The sequence below is a fragment of the Nannospalax galili genome, unplaced genomic scaffold (assembly GCF_000622305.1).
Source record: "Nannospalax galili isolate Female #2095 unplaced genomic scaffold, S.galili_v1.0 scaffold54, whole genome shotgun sequence".
NCBI classification, from domain to species: Eukaryota; Metazoa; Chordata; class Mammalia; order Rodentia; family Spalacidae; genus Nannospalax; species Nannospalax galili.
The window spans coordinates 737,285-762,549 of NW_008341028.1; the positions used below are offsets into that span (position 1 = coordinate 737,285).

Below are 25,265 nucleotides of genomic sequence, written 5' to 3' on the forward strand. Positions count from 1 at the left end.
CACTATGTAGACCAGGCTGATCTCAATCTCACAGAGATCTACCTGCCATGTGCATCTGCCATGGCTTTTACTTGAGTGCTTGAAATCTGAACTCTGCTCCTCATGCCTGTGCTTCAAATACTACACTCACTAAACAACCTCTACGGCTCCTTAAAAAATATTCTTGGGCTGGAGAGGTGGGTCGGTGGTTAAGACCACTGAATGATTTTGCAGAGTACTTGGGTTTGGTTCCCAGCAACCATATGATGGCTAACAACCATCTGTAACTCCAGTTCTAGGGGATCTGATGCCCTCTTCTGGCCTCCATGGGCATTGAACACATGTGATGCACTTACATACATGTAGGCAAAACATATAAACAAAATATACATAACACATGCACATAAAACAATAAACAAATAAATAAATGTTAAAAATATTCTAACTTGTAGTTTCTTGTAGAAACAAATTCTTCAGTTACTTCCAAACTGGCACTCATTCCTTATGTAATGAATAACCGAGTAAGCCTGGCATAGCAGTACATGCCTGCAATAACAGCGTGTGAGAAGTGAAGTCAGGAAGCTCAGGAGATAGTGAATTTGAGGGCAGACTGAGCTATGTGAGAGGATTTGTTTTCTCAAATATTTTTGTCTCAAAAGTGAAACAAAAAATAAACAGCAACAAAAAGAAAAGTGAATATTGTCTGTGTCAATCAAAAGTCAATGAAATACACTAACTCTCAAAAATAATAATCTGCCTTGCCTTTTTAAAATTGTCTTGTACCTCTTTCCTCTCTCTCCTCCTCTCTCTCCTACCTTTCTCCCCCCCTCCCCTCCTCCTCTCCTTCCCTCTTCCCCTCCTCCCCTCCTCCTCTCTCTCCTCTCTTCCTCTCCTCCTCCCTCTCCTCTCCTCCTCCCTCTCCTCCTCCCCTCCTCCCTCTCCTCCTCTCTCTCCTCCCCTCCTCCTGTCCTCCTCTCTCTCCTCCTCTCTCTCCTCTGTCCTCTCCTCCTCTCCTCCTCCCTCTTCTCCTCCCTCTCCTCCTCCTCCCCTCCTCCCATCCTCCTCTCTCTCCTCCTCTCCTCCTCCCCTCCTCCCGTTCTCCTCTCTCTCCTCTGTCCTCTCCTCCTCCCTCTTCTCCTCCTTCTCCTCCTCCCTCTCCTCTCCTCCTCCCTCTCCTCCTCCCCTCCTTTCTCTCCTCCTCTCTCCTCCTCCCCTCCTCTCTCCTCCTCTGTCTCCTCCCCCTCCTCCTCTCCTCCTCCCTCTCCTTCTCTCTCTCCTCCTCTCTCTCCTCCCTCTCCTCCCTCTCCTCCTCTCCTCCTCTCCTCCTCTCTGTCCTCCTCTCCTCCTCTCTGTCCTCCTCCCTCTCCTCCTCTCCTCCTTCCTCTCCTCCCTCTCCTCCTATCTCTCCTTCTCCCTCTCCTCCTCTCTCTCCTCCTCTCCTGCTCTCCTCCGAACTGAATCTCTGTGGCCTTAGGAATGCTAGGCCCAGTATGTACCAGTGAGCTACACCCCCAGTCCTAACTTGATTTTAAATTGGCTATTGACTTAATGTCTTCAACTCTGAACAACTGTTCCTACCAAAAGGTTAAACAGCTTATTTTCTCTTGACGCGTTTCTTCAGCAGCTGCAGTAATACATGACTTAATTAATTCACCATTGCTAATGGGCTGTATTTGCTTAGGTAAAAAATGAACCATGCAGAAATTCAGTGTGGCTATGGGTTTGTTTTCATCAAATAAATTATTAAAAATTCTTGCTGTAGTTATTGTTTTAAATTTTGCAATTTTATGGCAATACTTTTCTGTGAGTTACAATTATTATACTGGTCATTTAATATGCTATTTATTGTCTCCTTTAGCATAGTTCTAGTGTCATTGCATAATAAATAAAATGATCTAATAACAAAACAATCTACCTTCCAGTACACGCTAAAAGCAGAACATTTCAAAGTCTACTATTACCCTCTTGTTTTGACATTTCGGGTATACCCTGTGATGAAATGAAACTTGGTGCAGCATGTTGCGTTATTAATGTTGCTGTGATTTGGTGTGTTTAACAGGTGTGCAGAGAAATATGCACGAAGGTGCCACTCAGTCTCTGTCACAGCTATTTGCCTCTGCTGACATGGTGCAGAAGCAGCTATCAGTATAAACAGATGAGTGTGCCTGAGCTGGGATGAAACTTTATTTATAGCACTGAGATGTGAATTTCATGGAGTTTTGCATGCCATATAAAATGTTTTTTCATGTAATACTTACTTTATATTATTTTTAACCATTTAGAAATGGAAGCTGTTCTTAGCTTGCAGGTCATGGAAGAATGACTGCAACCAGGATTTGGGCAGCAGATTTAGAGGAATCTTAGAGGTCTAAAAATACAGATGTCTAGGTCCTACATTGAGGCTTGGTATATGAAGGAACAGAAATCCTTAAGTTTCTTGTTTGCTGTTAAATTCTTAGTATGTAGATGCTCAGCAAATATTTTTTAAATAAATAAATAATAGATGATTTCTGACACATTGTAAACCCATGAAGGTCCGTTGGGTGAATGAAATGTGTAATGACTTGCTGTCTGTCTCACATAATACTGGAATTGAAATATAACCAAACTTATGAATTGTTTACTCATGGAAAGTTTAAAAATAATAAGAAGTTATTTCTTTTTTAATTTAAATTTTATTTTTTGATTTATTTATTTTTATTTTATGTGTATGAGCATATTGCCTGCAAGTGTGTAAGTGTACCTGTGTCATGCAGTGCCCTCAGAGGACAGAATATGGTGTTGTATCCCCTGGAGGTGGAGTTATGGATGGTTGTTAGTTGCTATGTGGATGCTGGGATTTGAATCTGGTTCTTCTGCATGAACAGTCAATGCTCTTAACTGCTGAACTATCTCTACAGCCCCTAACATTTTATTTTTAAGCAATTACATATGTATAGAATGTATTGTGATTATACCCCTCCTCATTACCCTTCTTTATTCCACTTCTGCTCTTGCTGACTCCTTAGGAGAAAGATTTTTTTTAACTGAGACGCATGAAGAATTGTTTAATGGCTGGCAATCGTTTTGAGCAGGTAAATAAGTGTAACTTGAAAGCATATTATTTTGGATAATTCATGTGTGTAGCAAGCAAAACATTCTAGGCTTTTCCTGTGGTGTTCCTGTACTGTTGGATTTTATAACAAAATTCATTAAGTTTTTCAGAGAAAATGAAAGGGAAGGACTTTAAGGCAAAGAAACCATCTCATTTTCCCAAGTGTGAACTTAATATTAGTATATTTTGCTATTTAATATGCTATACCATTTAAATACATCATTAATAATGCATTAGCCAAAGATCTATTTTATACTACATTTTCAAATTCACTTAGGTTGAACTCAAAGGACTCAGTATACTTTTAAGTACCACCTTAGGTGTGGAACTCTTTCCAGGATCAGCATTGTTCTATCAACCCAGAGGCATCTCTATCTGGCAGCTGAAACTCCATGTTCTCTTATTTACTAGAGGAAGACTGGACCAGACATGGTAATGTCACTCACTGTGCCATTCCTGTCAAATCTTTTGGTTTGATGTGTGCCAGTGTTGAAGTACACCCACACAAAGGAAGAAGATATTAAGAGAAGATTGCCAACCTGTCTGTTGCTGTAGACAGGTACCTCCCTCCCCACCTCAGCTTTGGTTTCTTCCTGTGAGAATGTCTGCTTATGGTCTACTTCAGACCTGGACTGTGGGAACTGAGTAAGACACCATATGTTTAGCACAGAGCGTAGAGAATGGTAATGCTAGTAATTATTTACATTAAATGGCATATTTTTTACTTTAATATTTCTTAATTTGATTAGGTAACTGTTGGCACTGCATAATACAAGCTTATTATGGACAGAGTTAATAGTAACTACTTACAAATGCGGGCTTTAGTATCCACAGAATAGTCTGTGGATCTGCTGTACATGTGTATGCAAGAGTTTTTAAACTACTGTTTTTGTATTCTAACTATGCTTAAAAAGGGGTAGTGAAAATTTCAGTATGATTTGGGAGAAGGGATTTGATAGTTATTATTCCTTCTTTGATTTATTAATCAATTCTTTATTTCAACAAGTCCTGAGAACCTATACTATGCCAAGCACTGAGTTGATGATGAAGAACCAGACACTGCTTCTGTACCTAATGAGCTTGCTTGTAACTGAAAGATAATTAACTGGTGATTGATATAGTAACAGTACATGCACCATGATGTGGGCATGCTAGGGGCATCTCTTCTGGCTCTGAAAGACTTGAAAAAATTTCCCAGAAGAATTAGAATCTGAAGGCCAGTGAACCATGAGACCAACATGACAGGGCGTTGGGAGAGCAACTGGAAATATTATTTTTCTTTTTATTGAATTTTTGTGTATTTTATACAGGATATCTCAAACAATCTTAATTGTCTTTATACTCCCATCCCCATTGCCATCCTTCCATATCCCTCCCACTGGAACCCTTACACTCTGTCTTCCGTGTTAAGGCCAAATGTGTCAAGTCAGTGTCCCTAGATGTTCCCCAGTACAAGTCCACCCACTGATGTCTAGTCCGCCTGTCTAGAGTCTCTTGTTTCAGGAAGATCAGCTCTTCCTCACGTAGTAGTAATCAGTTGCCAATATTTCTTCAGTTTAGATTGGGGGTCTGTTGTTCATTTCCCCAGGTCTATGCTGGATTTCTGTCTGCCTGAGTTTGTATGGGACTTTTATATGCTGACACCATTGCCAAAGAATCATATGAGCAGGGTCACAGGAGCTTGTAGGACTCTGTTTCCATATGGTCATGCACCTCCTTCCTGGCTCTTAGAATCTTTCCACCCCCTCTTCTGTGGTGTGCTCTGAGCCCTAGGTTGGTGAAGTTTAATATAGGAGTCCTGTTCAAGGACCAGCATTCTGCAGGCTCTTAATCTCTATGTTTTGGGCATTTGTGACCTTTTGTGTTCCTGGCCTTCTGTTGCCTGAGGGAGCCTCATTAATGAGAACTGAGTGATTCAGTAATGTCCTCTTTGTCCCTTGTTCTATGTTCTGTGAGCCTTAGTATAGAGGTTGCATTGTAGATGTGCCACTTAGAATTGTGCAATTGACAGACAATGTCTGTGTGTGACCAGTTGTGGTACTTGGTAATAGTCTCTGACTGGTGCAAAATAAGCTTCTTTGATGAGTGGTGACTGGGATATTTGTCTGTAAATATAAGGATACATATTTTGGACATAGCAAGAAATTGAATTAGTCTAGGTGTTTTCTCTAAGATCTGTGACCTTTCCAGACAAGTGTATTTGGTTATTTTTACAGTATCACACTTGAGTTTCCTCCCATTGAATGGGCTTTTAGTCCAATTAGGGAGCTGTTGATAACCCCCAAGATAAAAGTGCCACTACTGCACCAAAGCTGTATGCTGTGCTGGCCATCAATATGGTTATTTGGTCTTGAAGCTGGTGTTGGACCGTTGGACCATCAATTGATGTTTTCCCTTGGCACCTTCATAGTGCTCTCCAAAGCTATGAGAGCTGCCTTCAGGAGATGTGTTCTTAAGGGCCTTTGCAATCTACTGTTTCTATGCAAACACTAGTCTAAGGGAACATGAGATTCTCTCTCTCTCTCTCTCTCTCTCTCTCTTTCTCTCTCTTTCTCGTAGGTACACATGTATGTGTATGGATATATGTGTGTGAGTAGGTCAACCTTAAGTGTCATTCCTAGATGCTGTTCACTTTGGTTTTTTAGACAATATCTGTCACTGGAACCTGGGCCCACTGAGTCAGCAAAGTTGGCTCGGCAGTGTGCCCCAGGGAGTCTCCTATCTCTGGCTCCCCAGCTTGTGGCTTGCAAATACATGCCACCATGCCTGGCTTTTTTAATGTGGGTTTTGGAGTGGAACAACTTTACTTACTGAGTCATCTCCTGAGCCCTGCTCTGAAAGTTTTAGATCCACACAAACTTTTGTGCACAGAAATAAAACCCAGGTAATAGTGTGGAACAAGAAAATACAGCGAGGAAGGAGAGGAGTGAGGATGTTGCTGGTTATTCGGGTGAGAGGAAATGGTGGCAATAGTGGGGAAGGGTGCAAGCAGAGTTGTAGTATCCATGAAGGATTTAGACGTGGTACGCCCTGATCGATGCTTGTTAGTGAGGATGGGAACAGCAAAGGAGTAAGTCAGATGCCTCAATTTTGCTTCAACTTTTAAGAGGATGTTACTAGTTCCAACTGCTGAGACTCCAGGCAAACCACTTGCTTTCATTCCTTCAGAAAGTCACTTGTCTTCTGTCTCTAAGTCAACCTCCAAACCTTTCCATCACTCTGACCTTTTACATCTTCTGGAAACACTGTCTCCTGCTGCATTACTTGGGACACTACTTACCCCAAGAGTACTGGAGGTCTTCCTTAGCAACACCCTCATCCTTCCTGGGCTTCCCCATGACTTAGATCTTCCAGTGTAGAATTTTAATGTTCATTATCTGTGTCAGTAAAGTGCAGTCTCCATAAGTGCAAAGTTTAGCCTGTTTAGCTTATTACATTTCCCACACTTAGTAATTGACATTTTCTGGATAATAGCAAATGAATAGAATAAATGAATTATTCTCCTTGACTTGCTCTCTGTGTTTCCTATTCTTCACTGACCTGTCCTATCTGGGATATATTTTTTAAAAAATATGAGGCTGAATGTGCAGAAAACAAGAGTACTTATCCAGGAATGAGATGCCCATTTCACATCTCTGCCTCCCAAAGCTCAGGGATCATTGTAGAAGAGGAGGCAGAAAGAGTGTGAGAGCCAGAGGGGGTGGATAGGTCTTCCAGACAGCTGGTCAGATATTCCTGTGAACTCACAGCAATGGTGACAGCATGCATAAGTCTTATGCAAGCTCAAATCAGGCAAAAATCTCAGCATGGTCATGGGGAAGTGGTTAAGAAATTCCAACTCACCCTTTTGGCAACTGGTGGCTGCTAGGGGGGAGAGAGACAGTGTCTTACAGGGATGGGACTTTTGGTGGGTCCAGTGGATATACCCACACTGAAGGACATTTGAGGACACAAATCAGACTCTATAGGACATTATATCTATATCATCTATATCTATATCTATCTATATATGTACATATATGTACATTAAATTGGGTGGGGGCAGTGGAAGAAAGTGATCTAAATACCATCAAATTATGTTGTATGAAAAGTACAAACATTCAATAAAAATAAAATAAAAATATGTGTCTGAAGTGTTCACTGCATAGATTAGAATCTTCTATATATAGTTGCCTCAAGTTCAGATATAAGTACAAAGTGTTTACATTGGCCACATGGAATTAAAGACAATCCATTTTCCTGTAATGTACTGATACCCCAACTGGATGATTTTCAAAATCATGTAGAAATCTTTTCAACATGCAGACTGTGGAGCTTTAGACTTGCTGAATTAGAACCTTCAGGTGGGTCTGGTATCTACATTATTAATCATTTCTCCATGTGGTTCTTTTGCAGTGTGGTCAGTACTAGTTTGCAGAGTTGTATTTGTGAACCAATCCTTTAAGACACTTGGCAGAAAGCTTGATGAAACTGTCTTCCCTCTTTGTTTTGGAGGTGTGGTAGAAGAAGAAGCCTAGATTTCTTTGGCTTTCATGGGTAAAAAATGACTTATATTGAGGATTTCTGGAAGAAATTGGCTGTTACTGATGACTCCCACAGTTTCTATCAGGCCTTCTCCTTCCACGTATCAGATACTCTATTGTAACCTTGACTTCTTATGCCCACTTCTGGAGCAGCTTCATTTATAGGTGCTTAATGTTTTTATATCGATTCATGTCTGGCCACTCATAACATGTACAGTGGGCCATTGTGAGAAGAAAGTTACAATGGTATAGGACCATGCCAGAGATGACTCAGTAACTTTGCACTCAGGAAGCATGGCAGGGTGATGATGAGTCCTTATCACACTTTTACAGACAAGTTGAATTGTGAGTTAGTATTATCTGAGATTCTAGTTGTAATGGGCAGATGTGGCAGTAAGAGCTACTGGATGAAGCCATATGCAAGTTTGTGGATGACAATTCCAGGGAAAGCTTATGCAGCTGATTCTGTACATTGTATGTGTTCACGTTAGTAGTTGGTGTAGGTCACAGAGAGGAAGACACCAGTGACTTCTATCAGTGTTCTCAGCTCTGTTAAGTGAGGTGCTTAGTCAGGCTGTCAAATCCCAGCAGTGAACAGAAGCATGAAATTGCATAGAACCAGAAATTTAGTTTGAAGAAAGACAGCAGCTGGAACTGTATATGTGCAGTTGATGGTATTGCAGTGAACCCCAGCACTGGGAGCAGGTGAGATCTTGAGTTCCGAGCAGCTCACAAGTATCTGACTCTACCCATGACTGGGAATGGAACTTCCAATATGCTACCAGGTGGGTTCTCACTGGCACTAGTGAATAGAAAGCTGCCTCATCTCCCCTGCCTCCCCGTTCCCTCAGTTTGATAAAGTATAGGCAGAGAAGGCTGACAGAAAGAAGGAAAACAAATGCAGCCTTTGCAGAAGTCAAGGCAGGTTTGGTGTTAAGAAAGTGCCAGTTACTTGTATTTTTATACCCTTTCAGTGTCCACTTTTTGATCAGTTCTGAATTCTCTTCCTCTTCTTGTCCTTACCTGGTGTTGATTCCTCCTTCTGTAGCTCTGATCTTACTTCTCTTCTTAGCTGGCTTCTCTGCTTCCATGTCCTCCTTACTCCAAGGTATTCTTAAAGCTCCTTTCCCTTCCTCCCCTCTCTTCCCCTCCCCCTCCCCTTTCTTTCCCTCCCCATCCCCTTTCCTTCCCTCCCCATCCCCTTCATTCCCTCTATCTTTGTTTCTCTCTTTGACAAGATCTCAGGAAGCCCAAGCTGACTTCAGACTCAGTGTGTTGCTGAGGATGGCCTTGAATTCCTGATTCTCTGGCCTCTCTACCTCCTGAATGCAGGCTCAAGGGTTACCATGCAGCTCTGAAGGTTTCAGTGTTTTCCCCTGGTGAATAAGATATTTATTGAATATTTCTGAGCATTAACACTTGCACTTGGTGCTATTATTTGTGGATTTTGTATTGTCTATTTTCCTACTTGCTAAAATTTGCTTGTAACCCCCAAGTCAGAACTCAGGGCATTTTCATGGTCATTGCTGTACTGTGCAGAGTGTGGGAAAATCCACATCAGTGCATGTCTCTGCTTGAGTGGTCAAACAGGGCCACATGCCACCCTCCTGTTTCAACACTTCCTTCTGTAAACCAGTGCCTTTTCTGTAGTCTGTTTAGAACCATGCTTTTCACACTTTTGTGCTTTTTCTTGGTGATTTTGCTGTTCAAAGCAGACCACAAATATATTGGAATGTTGCTTAGTATTCCTAAATTAACGAGTGTTTCTATGGTCAACCAGGCTGTTATGTGCCTAAAGGAGACAGTCTGTGGTTAGGTAAATCTTGCTCAGGCATGAGTTACAATGTTGCTAGTCACAGAATTAAGTATCAATGAATCCACAATCCATATCAGAAACACTAAAACAAGGTTGTATACTGATGAGTGTTCAAAGTGTTGTGGCCAGAGGCTCTCACAAAACTAATTTGATAGTTCTCCTTGGGGCAGCAGTACACTGATTCTGTATTTTCTCATTCAGTTCTGGATGTAACTAAGTATTACAAAAATGAAGAATTGATTGAATATCAACACAGTTGATCACATGTTGCTGTTGTCAGTGTTCGACAAATAAGGAAACCAAATCTTAGGGAGGTTAAGTAGTTTAAGGTTAAGTGAGTGAAATATTTACAATTAGAGATCAGGACAATTTGACACCAAAGTTTATGCCCTTAACCATTAAGGTGTGAGATCTAAAAGCATTGCAGGTCAGCTACTGTGCTTTTGGGGCCTGTGAGCCTTCTGGCTTCTCTTTCCCCAAGCTGAGCTTTCTGAAGCCGAGAACGTACATTGCAGCCACATAAGACAAATTTAATTTCCTGAAAATGCCATTTTTTCAGGCCCCTCTGCTTTCAGTTACACTATAATCCTTGTCTATTGTACTTGTTTCGTTTACTAGGTAAAGTTATACACATGCTTGCACCTTAATGCTAAACGTTAAAGCACACCAACATAAGGTATACTTGTTAAAGCTGTAAGGGAGTCTAAAACAACGTGCTAAATTGTACTGTGTGTATATATATATACATATATGTATATATATTGTTAAGTACCCCACTTAGTTAGCTATCAGTAACATTGTACAAGATATATATTGTTATAGAAAAGTCATATGACTTGCCCAGAAACGCCTGTGAAAACTGGTACAAGAGCTAAGTAGTCCTAACCCTAAAGACAATGATATTTCTTTCATGCTAATTGTTTTCACTATTAGGAATATTCACAAAAAGGCAGGTGTGGTGGCTCACACCTTTAGTCTTAGCACTCAGGAGGCAGAGGCAGGCAGATCTCTGTGAGGAGGCCAGCCTTGTCTCTATAGTGAGTTCCAGCCAGCTACAGGGAGACCCCGTTTCAAACAAGACAAAAAAATATTTAGAAATGAAGATTCCATTCCATGAGTTTTTGTCTATGACTCGCTCAATTTGCTCTCTTTCTCTCTTTTCCTTAGTTATTTAAAAACAGTTTATTGACATATAAATGCTCAGTGGACATTGGTTGGCTACTTTCAGTAGCTACAGACGTTAATGTGGTGAGCGCAGCATGGGCCAGGGACTGTTAGGCTTTGCGTTCAAGCATTATGTATTTGGTTTGATATTTTCATTTCTTCTGCAGCTAGTGAGCACAAAGGTGGTAACAAGGGACACCGGGTGAGGGAAGATGGGAAAAATGGAGTGTAAGGGAGAAAATCATTTACTAGTGTTCAGGGATGAAGCCGTGGACTCCAGTTAAGGTAAAGCTTTCCTGTGTACTTCAATTTCCTAAAAGAATAAAGGCAACAAATTCATTGTATTTTGTTTTCTGTATTACAAGTGGGAACTTCCCCAAATAGTATACATTGTTTTAAAATATTACAAAGAAATCTCAGGCATGCACCAGAGACTCATTACGTTTAATACTTAGAAGAAAATTTCACTCACTCAAAACTTTGGTGTTGTTTCCTCATCATTGTAATTATCCCTATTCAGAGATCGCATTCAGAATTGTGGGTGCTACTTAAAAATTATTACAGTTCTTCCATCTCACTTCCTGAGGCATTGGAGGCAGGGAATTGTTTGATTTTCTATTTAATTTAAAAATCATGTTCATAGGAAATTCTTAGTTATCCTTTGAGTAAGGAGGAAGCACAGTTATTTTCTTGTGGTGTGTGGCTAAAAATAGTATAGCTTAAGGAGAAGAAACACCTGCAACAAGGGCCAAGGGTGTATGACATTGACATTGTTTGGCTATTGAAGTTTTCTTTCCCTTTTAAAAGATTTATTTTTTGATGCTCTTACTGTTTTCTTCCAAGGCTAGTAATGGAGTAAGAGTTGAATTACTGACAGACTTACCTGGAGAAGGCCTCATCTATCAGGTGTCTGTTAGCCATCTGGAACTCTGAGAGCTGACTGAGGCCATTACAGAATGATGGCAGGTGTTAGAGCGTGCTGCTCTAATATTCAGAGGACTTGGATGCTGAGGGAGACAACTGTGGGAACATGTTCTTCTTGGATTTTCTCCTATTTCTATCTCAATGTAGTAGTCTGATTTCTAAAAACTGTACCATAAATGCTATTAAGCTTTGTTCTTTTGGAAAAATAGTTATATTACCATTTGCAGAGAATATCTTCTGTGACTTTGTTTCTCATGATTTTCCTAGGGATACATGTTACTGGAGGATAATAGTTTTATTTCTTGTTCCAATGTTGTTTTAGTTCTTAACAGAAATAATTTATTCTTTCCCCTGCCCTCATGTGCCTATGTGAATGCAGGTGTACATGTACATGTGTGCATAGGTGTGTGGAGGTCAGAGGTCAGTCTCAGCTGTTATTCTTCAGATGCTGTGTACGTTTTCTTTCCTCTTTCCTCCCTCCCTCCTTCCCTCCCTCCCTCCCCCCTCCCTCCTTCCTTCCTTTCCTTTCCTTTTGTTCCTTCCTTTCTCCTCCCTTCCACCCTCCCTCCCTCCATCTCTCTCCTCCTTCCTTTTTCCTTTCTTTCCTTCCCTTCCTTTACTTTCCTTCTCCCTCTCTCCCTCCCTTCCCTTCTTTCCACAGGATCTCTCACTGAGCTGAACTTGCCAGTTGGGCTAGTTTGGCTGGCCAGTGAGCCCTAGGAATCTACCTGTCTCTACCTTTCCGGTGCTGGGATTGCAAACATGTGCCACCAAGCTCTGTGGTTATTTTCCATAGGTTCTTGGGATGGAACTCTGGTCCTTATACTTATAGGATAGTACTTTACCAAATGAGCCATCTCCCAGAACCTAGAATTAATATTTTATGATAGTGAAATTTATATAAAAATATTGTTTACAGCTACATAAACTTTGAAGAGACAAAATTAAAAAATTGTAGGGAATACCATTTAAAGAAACAATATTTTATGAAGGATGCTAACTAGAAAGGTAATGTTTTTCTAAAATAGTGAAATATAGGCAAAAAATATGACTGAGCAGCAGGTGTGTCCTTGCTCTAATAATGGTGAAAGATTTGAAGCATATAACCTTGTTTTTCTGTCCTCTAATATTTGTCCCTAATCCACATACATTTGTTTATGAAAAGAAGTTGTAGTGTATACACACACACACACACACACACACACACACACACACAAAGACAGACATAGATGATTAGGTCTGAAGAAAGAACTCTAAGAATATTGATTTTTTACTTCATATATGCATATTATGTATATACACAATTGTATATCACTGTAATAATTATTGCTAAATAATTTCATGGACTTTTTAGGTGAAAATTAGTGTCAGTAAATCCCAAAGGAATAAAACTATAGCAGTGTAAATTCTTAGAGTATTATTTCCTGCCCCCTAGGATCTAAAAAATATTTTATTTAAAAATTTTCTTTTAAAATTTTAAAAATTATTTTTGAGAATTTCATACATGAGTGTTGTCTTGGCAATACTGTTATTTTTATTTTTAGAATATTTTTATTATTCCAAAGAGAGGCAATTTTAACACATTTTTCCAGAAATAATTTGAGCAGGTTACATAAAAATATATATACAATGATGTTTAAGGGGGAAAAATAGAAATAAGACATCGAAGACCAAAAGATTTGCCAACATGGGTCAACTTTGGTGGAGTAACGAAGGTTTCCACTTGCTCTGTTCTTCTTTTGGAGAATCCTAATGAGTTTATTGGGCTTCCTGACAGAGCAGAGAGTGGGGGTTTATTTACAGAGCAGTGAGCATCCCCCCCATTTATGGCTTCACTCAAAGTCCACACTCAAATATAGATCCTGTGACTTCCCGACAGCCACACAAAATGGCAAGAGAGGTGCAGCATTGCATTTTCAGCTTATATATCCTTAACTCCTCCCCCACATGCAGCTAAGGTCGACTGACTGGGTGGGAGGCGTAGCTGATTCCTCCCTACCTGACACTTTTTTATTAGCTAGCATTCAGCTATACGATGTTCTCTCTCTCTCTCTCTCTCTCTCTCTCTCTCTCTCTCTCTGTATTGTTTCTATATTTTTTCAGTAGACTTTTGAACTGATATATTTCCTCGTTTTCCACACCACCTATGCACTGTTTATCTGTCCTCTCCCTCCCCCTTAATAACTTTCCCTATTTTCTCCCCAGTTAAGGATCAAAGTATCCCCCATTTCCTTATCCCCCTTGATAACAACTCTCTCCCTCTCTCAGATCCCTTCTTCCCCATGGTTCCATTCCATTTTCCTGACTCCTGTCATTACATCAAGATATGTATGCACATTTGAGGATTTGGAGCTAAGATCCACAAATGAGAGAGAGCATATGTCACTTGTTATTCTGAGTTCATGTTACTTAATATAGCAGTTTCTAGTTCCATCCATTTACCTGCAAATTCCATGATTTAGTTTTTCTTTACCACTGAGTAGAACTCCATTGTGTAAATGGATCACATTACATCACAGTCATTATCCCTCCATCTCCTGAGGGACATTTAGGTTGTTTTCATTTCCTAGCTTTTGTGCAAAGTGTAACAACAAATATGGCTGCACAAGCCTCTGCAGTGTGAGTCATTTGGGTATATGTCAAGGAGTGGTATAACTGGATTGTATGGTAGATTTATTTTTAATGTTTTATGAGCTATCCACACTGATTCCACAGTGCTTGCATTATTTCACAACCCCGCCAGCAGTGAATGAGTGTTCCCCTTTCCCTGCATCCTCTCCAGCTTTTGTTGTCATTTGTTTTCTTGATCTTAGTCATTCTGACTGAAGTAAATGAAATCTTAAAGTAGTTTTGATTTGCCTTTCCCTAATTACTAAAGACATTGAACACTTTTAAGAGTATTTCTTTGCCATTTTTATTTCCTTTTTTTTGGGAGCTCTCTGTTCAGATCCATAGCCCATTTTTAATTGAACCATTAGTTTTCTTGGCTCTGTTTTTTGTGGTATTTGTATATTCTGGAAATTAATCCTCTATCAGATGTATACCTGGCAAAGAGTCTTTCCTGCTCTGTGAGAGTCCTCTTCACTTGATTGTTTCCTTTGCTGTACAGAAGCTTTTTAGTTTGATGAGATCTCATTCTTTAATTTTTGGCCTTAATTCCTGAGAGACAAAGTGATTTATAAAGTCCTTTTCTACCTCTATATCTATAGGATACTGCCTTTATTTTCTTCTAACAGTTTCAGTGTTTCAGGGTTCGTGTTGAGGTTTTTTATTCATTTTGTGTTGACTTTTGTGCGGTGTGATAGCTATGGGACTAATTTCATTCTTCTACATGTAGAAATAGTTTTGCCAGCACCATTTGTACAGGATGCTGTCTTTCTTCCAGTGTGTGTTCTTGGCACCTTTGTCAAATATCAGGTGACTGTAATTGCATGCACTCATATTTGGATCTTTGATCTACCTGTCTGTTTTTGTGCCAATACCATGCTGCTTTTATGACTATAGGTCTGTAATATAGTTTTGAAATGTGTTATGATAATCTCCCCATTATGCTTAGGATTGCTTTGGCTCTGTAGGATATTTTGTGATTCCATACAAATCTTAGGATTTTTTTTTTCCATTTCTGTGAAGAATGTTGTGGGGATTTTGATTGGGATAGCACTGAATCTATAGATTACTTTTGGTAGGATGGTTATTTTCACAATATCCATTCTACCATTGCATGAGCATGAGAGGTCTTTCCATCTCCTTGTATCTTCCTCAAGCTCTTTCTTCAAAGGTTTAATGTTTTCTTTATAAAGTTCCTCAAAGTTTTTGTTTAGGTTTATTCCTAAATGGTTTTTTTTTTTTTTTTTGGTCACTATAAATGGGAGTGTTTCCATGATCTCTTTCTTTGATTGCTTGTAATAGAAAGACTAGTGAATTTTGTAAATTCATTTTGTATCCTGACACTTTGCTGAAAGTGTTGATCATTTCTAGAAATTTTCCAGTGGAATTTTGAGGATCTCATGTATAATATCACCTGCAGATGGGGATAATTTAACCTCTTCTTTTCTAATTAGTAGCCCTTTAATTTCCTTCTCTTGTTTTATTGGTCTAGCTCGGGTTTCAAGCATTATATTGGATAGGAGTGAGGATAGTGGACAGCTTTATTCATTTCTTGATTTTAATGGAAATGCTTCAAGTTTTTCTCCATTCTGAATGATGCTGGCTGTGAGTTTGTTGTACATACCCTTAATTGTGTTGAGGTATTTTCCCTTCAGTTCAATGTCCTCTAGGGCTTTTATCATGAATTCATGTTGGATTTTTTTCCCACTGTCCCCTCTTCTACAATGTTCTCTTAGACTTAACAGGTTATACATTGTTTGTTAAGTCTGAGTTCTCAACTGTCTTTTGTTTTCAGCATCTTGAACTGTAAAGGTCTCTGTCCTCACCTCTGTTCTCTGTGAAGATAGGCTTCTCTGATTAAGGCTGAAAGAAGCCTTTGCTTTTAGGCATAAACAGATATTTAGAAGGGGTTTGAGGCTATGACATTTTCTTCAGCATTGGTATCAGGATAATTCTGACTTTCTAGAATGTGTTTGGTGGTGTTCTCTCTTTCTATTTTATGGAACATTTTGAGCCACATTGGTGATAGCTCTTCTGAAAGGTTTGGTAGAGTTCAGCAGTGAACACTTCTGGTCCTGGGCTTTGTTGGGAAGCTTTTTTTCCACTTCAGTCTCATTGATTGCCACATATCTGTTCAAGTTGTTCAAACCTCCTTGATTAAATTTTGGTAGGTCATATGTGTCTAGAAGTTTATTTCTTCTAGATTTTCCTATTTTCAGAAATAGAAACTTTTGAAATATAGGGTTCTCTGTCTTTTATTGAATTCTGTTGGAAGTTCCTCTTTTTCATGTCTAATTTTATTAATTTAGTTTTTGTCTTTCCTTGGTTTGGTTAGGGCTTCTTTTTTCAAAGAACCATCTCTTTGATTGACTCTGTGTGTTGCTATTTTAGTCCAGTTCATTGATTTCTTTCATAATCGTTATTCTTTATTGCTACATACCACTTTTATTTGTAGCCTGTTCCTGGTTTTCTAAGACTCTGAGGGCATCATTAGATTATTTACTTGAGAACTTTCTCATTTTAATGTGAGCACCTGTAGCTATAAACTTTCCTCTTGGAACTGCCTTAGCTCTGTCTCAGAGGTTCATGTAAGACATGTTTTTATTTTCATTTGGTTTTAGGAACTTTTAAATTTCCTCCCTGACTGTTCTATGACCTACTTGTCATTAAAGAGTCTATTGTTCAATTTCCAAGTGTTTTTGTAGTTTCTCTTTCCATTGGTTTCTACTTTTATACAACTGAAATCTGATAATATACCAGGGCAGCCTGCCTCTCATCCAGGAGCTGTGGCAGATTAAATTTAAGCTCCCTGATTTGTGGTTGTTCCTGATCTCAGGCTCTTAGGCTAAGTCAGTAGTAATAGTAGGTTACCTTTCTAGGAAGTACCTGACTACTGTCCTGTGAGTCATGTTGAGTGACAAATTGGTATTCCTCTCCATTGCTGACCTGTCCACCAGATGAGTTACTTTCTCACAAAAGCCTGAAAATGGATTCAGGGCAGCTTGTAAGTGTTGTGGGCTTGCCTTGAGTGTCAAACTGCCAGTCTCTTTTCACAGGGCCACCTGGCCTACTTTCTGGATGAGACATCTCCTACTCCACCCATGAGGTCAAACTGTGCTTGGCTTGGCTTACTTCTTTTTACTGCATTATCCTTTTCCTCTCTGTGCCTTTCAGCTTTCCTTTCATTACCCCCGTGGATTTCCAAAGCCCTTCCTGCTTTGCTCTCTTTGAAAAAGAGACCACTTTTTTTTTTTTTTTTTTAAACTGACTCTTCTTCATGGAATCACAGAGAGAACAATTGTATTCAGTCATCTTACCCAGAAGTCAAACACGTGGCTTTAAGTTAAAGTTAAAGTTAAAATTTTCATCATATTCATTGCATGGAGGAAAATGATTCTCGAAATACTAGAATTTTCATTTGTTGGCTTTCAACTTAGCTACAGTATAATAGGGTTTACACTGAATTTGTATGAGTTAAAAGTAACCTACAGCCTTATGTATCTATAGAATGTCATAAGATTTTAAATAATGAGTTTGAAGTTAATACTACCTTAATTTGAGGGTTCTCATATTTACATGAGAGAATTTCAGCAGGAGAGTGTGTTATTTGTTATTCCCAAAGAAACAACTTAGTCCAAAGAAGTTGTCATATTTCACCGTGGTCAAATTAGGATGATACCATGATTTCTGTCCACTCAGGCATATTTCTGATTGTTCTTAACCTTATTGGAAGATGAATACAAGTTTATTTTTGTTCATAACATCATATAAACAGGTGACATGTCTCTGATTGATCAATCAATTTTGGAAAGTATTTCCAGGGTCAGGATTAGGAGAAATGCCTAGGACTGCTTCAGATGTTTTAAAAGGTTAAAAGTACCTGTAAGCTCAGTTCATTATGTTAAAGAGTTTACATAGGAGATACAAAATGTCATATTGAGTTTTTCTTTTTATGTCTTGATTTTATTTTGGTACCTGTTATATCTGGTAGAAGAAAAATATGTTGGCTAATCTTTTTAAATTTTCAGCAGTGAAGACTCACTTCGAAGGTGAGTTCCTTCATTTGGGTACTTCAGACCACAGTTACTTTTTCTGCCAGAGAGCCTTTGGATCCTTGAAAAACAAAGAAGTTTATGAGAAATTATTTATACCTACATCCTGATTTGAAATAATGGCATTTTTTTCTCTCTCTCAGGGCCTTTGCCCATGCTTTATTTCCTTTATGGGTCATTCTTCCTGTAAGGTTAGTCCAACAGATTTTTTTTCTGTCTTTTAAGTTCTTTCCCTATAAGCACAACTATCACTCAAGTAAAAGACTGTCATATATAACATTTCCAGATAACGTATAAAAATGTATCAATAGTAACTTGCAGAAACTAGAATTGAGGAAAAGGAAGGTTTTACTTTCCCTTTATAGCTTTTTCTGACTTACAACCTTTTTGTCTTCAGGAGATATGGATTCTCTAAATTTTCTCTCTTTTTTTGATTTTTTTTTTTATGTGTATGAGTGTTATGCCTGCATGTGTGTAAGTATACCTGTGTCATGCAGTGCCTTCAGAGGACAGAGAGGGCATTGGATTCCCCTGAAACTGGAGTTACAGACAATTGTTAGCCACCATGTGAGTGCCGGAAATCCAAAGCGGGACTTCTGCAAGTACAGCTAGTGCTCTTAACCACTGAGCCATCTCTCTAGCCCGAATTCTCTGTTTTAAAGAAGTTAATCAATATTATACTTTAGCAGAATGAAACTTGCATGAGATATTTGTGAATCCCAGGTGCTCTATTGTTACTCCATATTGAATTAATTTCACAATGCACCTGGCTTGCATTCTTTGCATCCTACATCCGGCACAGGACTAGTGGTGTGCTCTTGTCAATGCCTGTGATGCTTTTTTTCTATAGTTACTTTGCATTTGTCTGTCCATCCACTCACAAATGCTTATTGAGCATCATTCTTTCATGGAACTAGATTCTGACTTCATAGTTACTGACTCTATGGGACTTATACTCTTTAGGGTCACATAGGCTGCATAATTTTGATAGCATATTATTTTAAACATGTGAAGAGAAGAAACAGTTGCAGATTGGTGAATGCAATAGTAAAAACTGATAGAGGACCTCAGAATTTAACAAGTGTAGAAGGCACCTCTCATTAGATTGGCCAGTGGCTGCCTGCTGCAGAGAGTCATGAAAGGAACCATTGTTGACACTCGAAACCTCCCCTCACCCCTGGATAGCAGTTGTCAAAATTTGTCATTGAAACAAATGTCTTGTTCAGTTTTGATGACTACTGTTATACCTTGATAGCATCTCTTGTACTTACTTTGTTAAGTTTGGGGGGATGTTTTATAATTGTGTGTTTTTTCCAAATTATCTTCTGAAATCACACAATTATCAAAGCAATTGTAAATTCTATCAAATGATAATTTTTGTTCTTTTTAGAAATAATTTTTTAATTTAATTTTTGGAGAATTTCATACATGAGTATTTATATCATTTCTACTCCTCCACAAATTATTTTTCTGATTGTAAAATTAATATACTTAATACAGAATATTTAAAGAACTTAGCGACTTTAAAAGAAAAACAATTATCCTTGCCACCTGGAGCTAATAATGCAAATAATTAGCATTTTGACATTTTCCCCCAGTGCATCCTTTTGTTTTTCTTTTAATTTTTTGATTGTGCTTCTGAACATTTCATGCAACAGTTCTTAATCAAATTCAGCCTCCCCTCCCCCATCCTTATCCCCACTTCCTCCATGGGACCGCATGCATTCCACCATACATGTTAAGTCATATCAGTCAAGTGTTTGTCTCCAGATGTCCTTTGGTGAAAATTCATTCACTGGAGAGAGGTTCAGCTGTTAAGAGTACTGGCTGCTCTTGCAGAGGAACCAGGTTCAGTTCCCAGCACCCACATGGTGGCTAACAACTGTTCATAACTCCAGTTTCAGGGGATCCGATGCCCTCTTCTGACCTCTGTGGGCACTCCACGACATGGGTGTACTTACATACATACAGGCAGTACATGCGTGCACATAAAATAAAAATAAAAATAATAAACCAAATGATAATTTTGTTCAAAGCATTAAACATGGAGTTATTTTTGTCTACTTAGGAAGGCCAGTTCCATTTTGCCATACCTACCTGGTGATACTTAAACAATACCACCAAAATGTCCCTTTACTGATATCTATTCTTTCTAGGCAGGGGCAGCAGAATGTGTTGAAAAGAAGAAGTCAGAAACTATCTGTTTTATTCCTTTAGATTAATGATGAGTCATTTATTCCCTGAGTCAACTTGATTCTTATGGTGTTATATTGCCCTGAATATAGGTAGATATACAGCATGTTATAAATATAAGTACTAGTAGTAATAAAACATGTTAATAGGAAGAAATTGGATTGAGTTTTAAACTTACTTGTGCAGGAACATTGTAAAGTAGTTGCATTACGTGGAGTTTTTGCCCAAGTTTATAATACTTTGCTCTTCTGTCCATATCGCTGAAATATTAAAATTTTGTTAGAAATTGCCTCAGACTATGTTCTTTTGGCCAGATTTTTAGACCAGACTTTTATTTTGATCAGTGCGAAATCAACTGGGGCCAGGGCCATTGTATGGTGATGGTAGAGTGTGAAGAGGGTAGGGGTTGAGGAGGTGCTGACTTAGTTAACGGAGTCCCAGATGTGCTGTGGAATAAGACTGAGGCATTTTATTACCTGCATGGCTTCTAGCTGACCTACTCACTAGCAGGGGCACAGGCTCTGGAACGGGTACCCTGCTCATCAGTAAGATCCACAGAGAGTATCTTGACTGCATCATGAATGTCTTCAGTGTGGTGCTTTCATCCAAAGCATTGGACACTATATTTGAGCACCATGGCACTGTTCTTTCTGTCCATTGTTAGCAAAGAGCATCAGTGAAATCTACTATGATCCCCTTTAAGAGGTCTGCTGTGTACCCTCACAATCATCCCAACCTATAGTGCCATGAGCAACATCCTCTCAACCACTGCAAGCAGTATAACATTCTGCTTCCTTGCATAGCTCAGTGCTGTGTCCTCTTCAATCTGTTAGTCATTATGGTGACCTTTTCATGTCCAGGTGGCTTAGCCCTCTCACCAGCTGTGGAGGCCAGAAGTACTGGATTGTTACAGTACTCCACCTCATCCAGAAGGTCTTCCATGCCAAGGGCATGATGGTTGCCTGTGTGCCTCACCATTCCCAGTGCTATTCAGTGTGGCTACTGTGTCTCTTGACAGATGTTCAACATACAGAGGAATGGCATTTACTTTGTGGAATGGCTCCGTAGTGGTATCAAATTGCCCTGAGGCAACATGCTGCCCCATGGTCTCATGATGACAGTTTCATTCTCTGAAAGCAGCTTAGCCATCCAGGAACACTTCAAGAGCCTCTCAGACCAATTCACTATCATGTTCTGCCAGAAGGCCTTCTGTCGTTATGTAGGTGAAAGCATGGACAAGTTGAGGTTCACTCAACTTGAGAGCAACATGATCCACCTTATCACTAAGTATCAGCAGTACCAGGATGTCACTGCCAAATAGGAAGAGGAGTTCCCTGTGGAGACTGAAGAGGAGGATAAGTCGGAGCCTACTTGTAGCCTCAACATCTCAGTTCTTTCAACTGTGTCCTCAACTGCCTTTTTCTTCTCCTTTAGAATTTGTATTTGCTACCTCTGTTGTTTTATTCTCTTAAGGAGGAGGCTAAACCAATGTCTGACTGTGTCTTTGCTTTCCAAATCAGTGTCATAAGACTGTTTCTCTACCTCAGAGACCCTCCAGACCAAATGATGTTGTACTACTATGATTGTTATAAGACTCACTGCATTACTGAAGAGTATGTTAGCAGGCCTATGTCATATTATTTCCTGCCATCTCCTTGTTTGTCCTATGTGCCAGAATCCATTCTACATACTAAAAAAGTAACAAGCACCCGCTGCCTTTGAACTCCCCCCCGAGCCTTGTGGTGCTGGAGGTTAAGCTGCAGAGCCATAGCATGTTGCTCATGTATAACTGGGCCTGCCTGTCCATCACAGGTGGTCCTTTTAACCACCAACTACAGGGTCGTGGGTGAAAAAAAAGTAACAAGCAAACCATGCATACAAACTCTGTTATGTCAAATAATCAGGCTTTTTGAAAAAGAATGTGTTAGATTTGGATGTATGAGCAAATGGTGAGTGGTTTTCTTTATATCAGTAGTTTGTGTTTATTTATTTTGTACACACATATTGACAATTATATTTAGAAGGATTCAATACATTTCACGTGTTCATTGAATGTACCTTTCCAATTGCTGATAACATAGACATAGAGTAATTGTGGTTTCTACCATTAAAGGAGATGTGTGTGTGTGTGTGTGTGTGTGTGTGTGTGTCTGTGTGCACGTGTGTGTGTGTAATGTAATTGGGGATTTTTTTGTGGGTCCCTCTTCCCTCGTGGGTCATTGGCCACTGATCCGTGGGAACAAAGGGAGCAGAAGCTACGAACAGGGTCAGGACGGCTGTGAGTACGACAGAAAGAACTTCTGGGAGTCAGCTTCAGTGAGACAGCTTGTTTATTTAGGGGAGTTGGAGGGAATATATAGGGTGAGGACAGCAGCCAAAGGTTTACCTGATAGGTGTTCATAGTATGCTTTATTTACATGTGGTGGAAGGACCCTATCCTGTAGAAAGGGGAGGTGGGATTGACTGGCTGTAGAGCAATGCCTAATTATCATATGGGAAAACCAGGGGCAGCATTTGCAGGGAACTATGTCAAAGGTCATGTTCCAAATAAGGTCAGGCATCTGTGCTTGGAAACACTTTCCAAATAAGGTCAGGCAGAGAGTAGAAAGCCCCTGCTGAGAAAAGGAGTCCTCCATTTTGAGCAGAGCTTGGAGAGCTGTCTGGACATGGTGGACTATGACCTTAATGGCAGGGTCCCCCAACATTTCTTGAGTGTGGTAAGTATGAGGATACAAGGATTCTTACTTGACAGAGCTGCTTTTATGTCTTAAAGACACTTGTAATGTTTGAAAATGCAGCCCCTGTTGTATTCACATGTCCCTGTGTAGCCTACAGATTTTAAGCATTTTATGGGTATGTGGTTTTTATGAGAGATAGAGTTGGTGTTTCAGAATTTTGCATAAATGAGTGATTTTTAGAATGTCAGGGATCAAATTTTGTTGTGTGTTGATTTGGTTTTCACACACTCGTACTTGTGATTCAAAGAATGAATAGCTGATATTAAATTCAAAGTGAATTTGAATGTTGTTGGGCATGTGCCTTTATTCCCAACATGTGGAATGTAGAGGCAGGCAGATCTCTGTGAATTTGAGGCCCGCCTGGTTCACATAGAGTTCCTGCTCAGTCAGGGATACATAGTGAGACCCTGTCTCAAACAAACAAACAAACAAACAAACAAACAAATAAACAAACAAACAGAAAGTGAACTTGGCCATTCATCTCATTTGGTCTTTTCAGAAGCCTCGGCCTCAAGGATTAGGCATTTCCAATCTACGTTATTGGTTTGGGAGAGGTGATAGATCTCTGGTCTCAGTTTCTTTTATTTTTTTTTCACTGAAGGGAATATTCATTCCCCAAGTGTAAAATAATAAGCACGTGAAGGAAGAGATGAAGATTTGACTTTGTGATCTAAGCCCTCATCTTGAATTCATAATTACAGTGATAATTATAATGTCTTAAGTTTAGAAAGGAATTAGAGAAGAGTGAAAAGCATTATATACCTTATTAAAGCAAATCAATCTGTATTTAATGACAAAGAGCTAAATATTTACAACAGATAAAATTTAACTTAGATTTCATACTTAATAAATCTGTACATTCTTTGAATGTATAAACTTTGACTGAATGACAGTTTAAATTCCTTAAAAATTTCTTTAATTCTTTGAAGTTGTGAAATCGCATAGTCTGTGTCTATCTTTGTAAGATATTTAAGTGGTGAAACACAGGATGATGTTACATAAGGGAGCTAATGGAAGAGTGTCTGCTCTGTGAGGGCTTGTAGTCTAAGACAGATGAAATGCATTTGTTAGAGTATCTGCTCTGTGAGGGCTTGTCGTCTAAGATAGATGATACTCATTTGTTTATTTTACTTGAAAGTACAATGAAGACATAGATACACATTCATTAAGTTAAGACAGAAATAAGTAGAAATAAGTATGATGAACTGTTTAAAGTAGAGCTTTGTGATGCTGTAAAAGTGGCATGTGGTTGGGTCTGAAGTAGTCATGGGCCTTTCTCCTTGGAAGGGATGAGTAGAGTTCTGAGTGAATATAGAGTGACTAACCAAAGGGCACTAGGAGTTATATTTCCCATTCTTTAAACTATCCACGTATTCTACGCTACACCATGCAATGGCATGTTAGCAATGGCCTGAGAAATGAGCTCTAGCTCATTGCCTATTTTGGATGGGGAGACTAAATCTCATACAGCTTAAAGGATTTTCCTGATTCATACCTAGCTTATGAGAAAAACTGTACCAAGATTCAGGTTTTATTATTGATTCTGTTTCTGTTAGACCAAGTTTAAAACATGATAAGAAAACTACAATTATCTTTTAATTAATTAATCTATTAACTCATCTTACAGTTATAAAGGATGTACTATGTAAGAGGCCAGTGGTACTTGATGTGAAAATTACAGAGGTGAATAATACATGACATCTGCTTTCAGAGGACTTGCCATTTATTGTAAAATATAAAAAATTACATTTCTTGTGATATTTGTCAATTGAAAAATAGAGAAAAATACAGGAGCTGAGCAGAGAAGGGTATTGGGGCGAGTTTGTGACTGCTTTGGAGGAAGTGGTAATTGAGCAGTGCTCAAGGGCAGAAAGGTTGTGAAGATATCAAGGAGTTCTGTTAGGTGGCAATAAAACACATGAAGGAAAGGATGGTAGGCCATCAGCTTGGAACATGAACTATTTGATTGTGGAAAATCATTATAGGTCCTTGGACAGGTGCTTAACATTGTTACAAAAGCGGGGGCAAACTCAGTAATGGATGGGTTAATGCTAGGTAAATTTGGGAGAGGGTAAAGAAAGGTTGACTATTTGAGAACTGTGTGGAGCATTGGCAGTACAAAAATGAATGTACACAATTTAGAAGGGAAGTATGACCTGCATAATATGGAGAAAG

The 25,265-nt window shown here is 39.2% G+C and overlaps 1 protein-coding gene and 1 non-coding gene across 2 annotated transcripts in view; both read left to right on the plus strand.

Annotated features, from left to right (window-relative positions):
* The window catches only part of Sugct (succinyl-CoA:glutarate-CoA transferase), a 932,078-nt gene that overhangs the window by 339,798 nt on the left and 567,015 nt on the right, over window positions 1–25,265 (plus strand). The gene's annotated exons all lie outside the window — the stretch shown is intronic.
* Window positions 22,062–22,192, plus strand: LOC115070966. Its single transcript, XR_003850072.1, has one exon. It is a non-coding gene; the product is annotated as a small nucleolar RNA SNORA76 (small nucleolar RNA).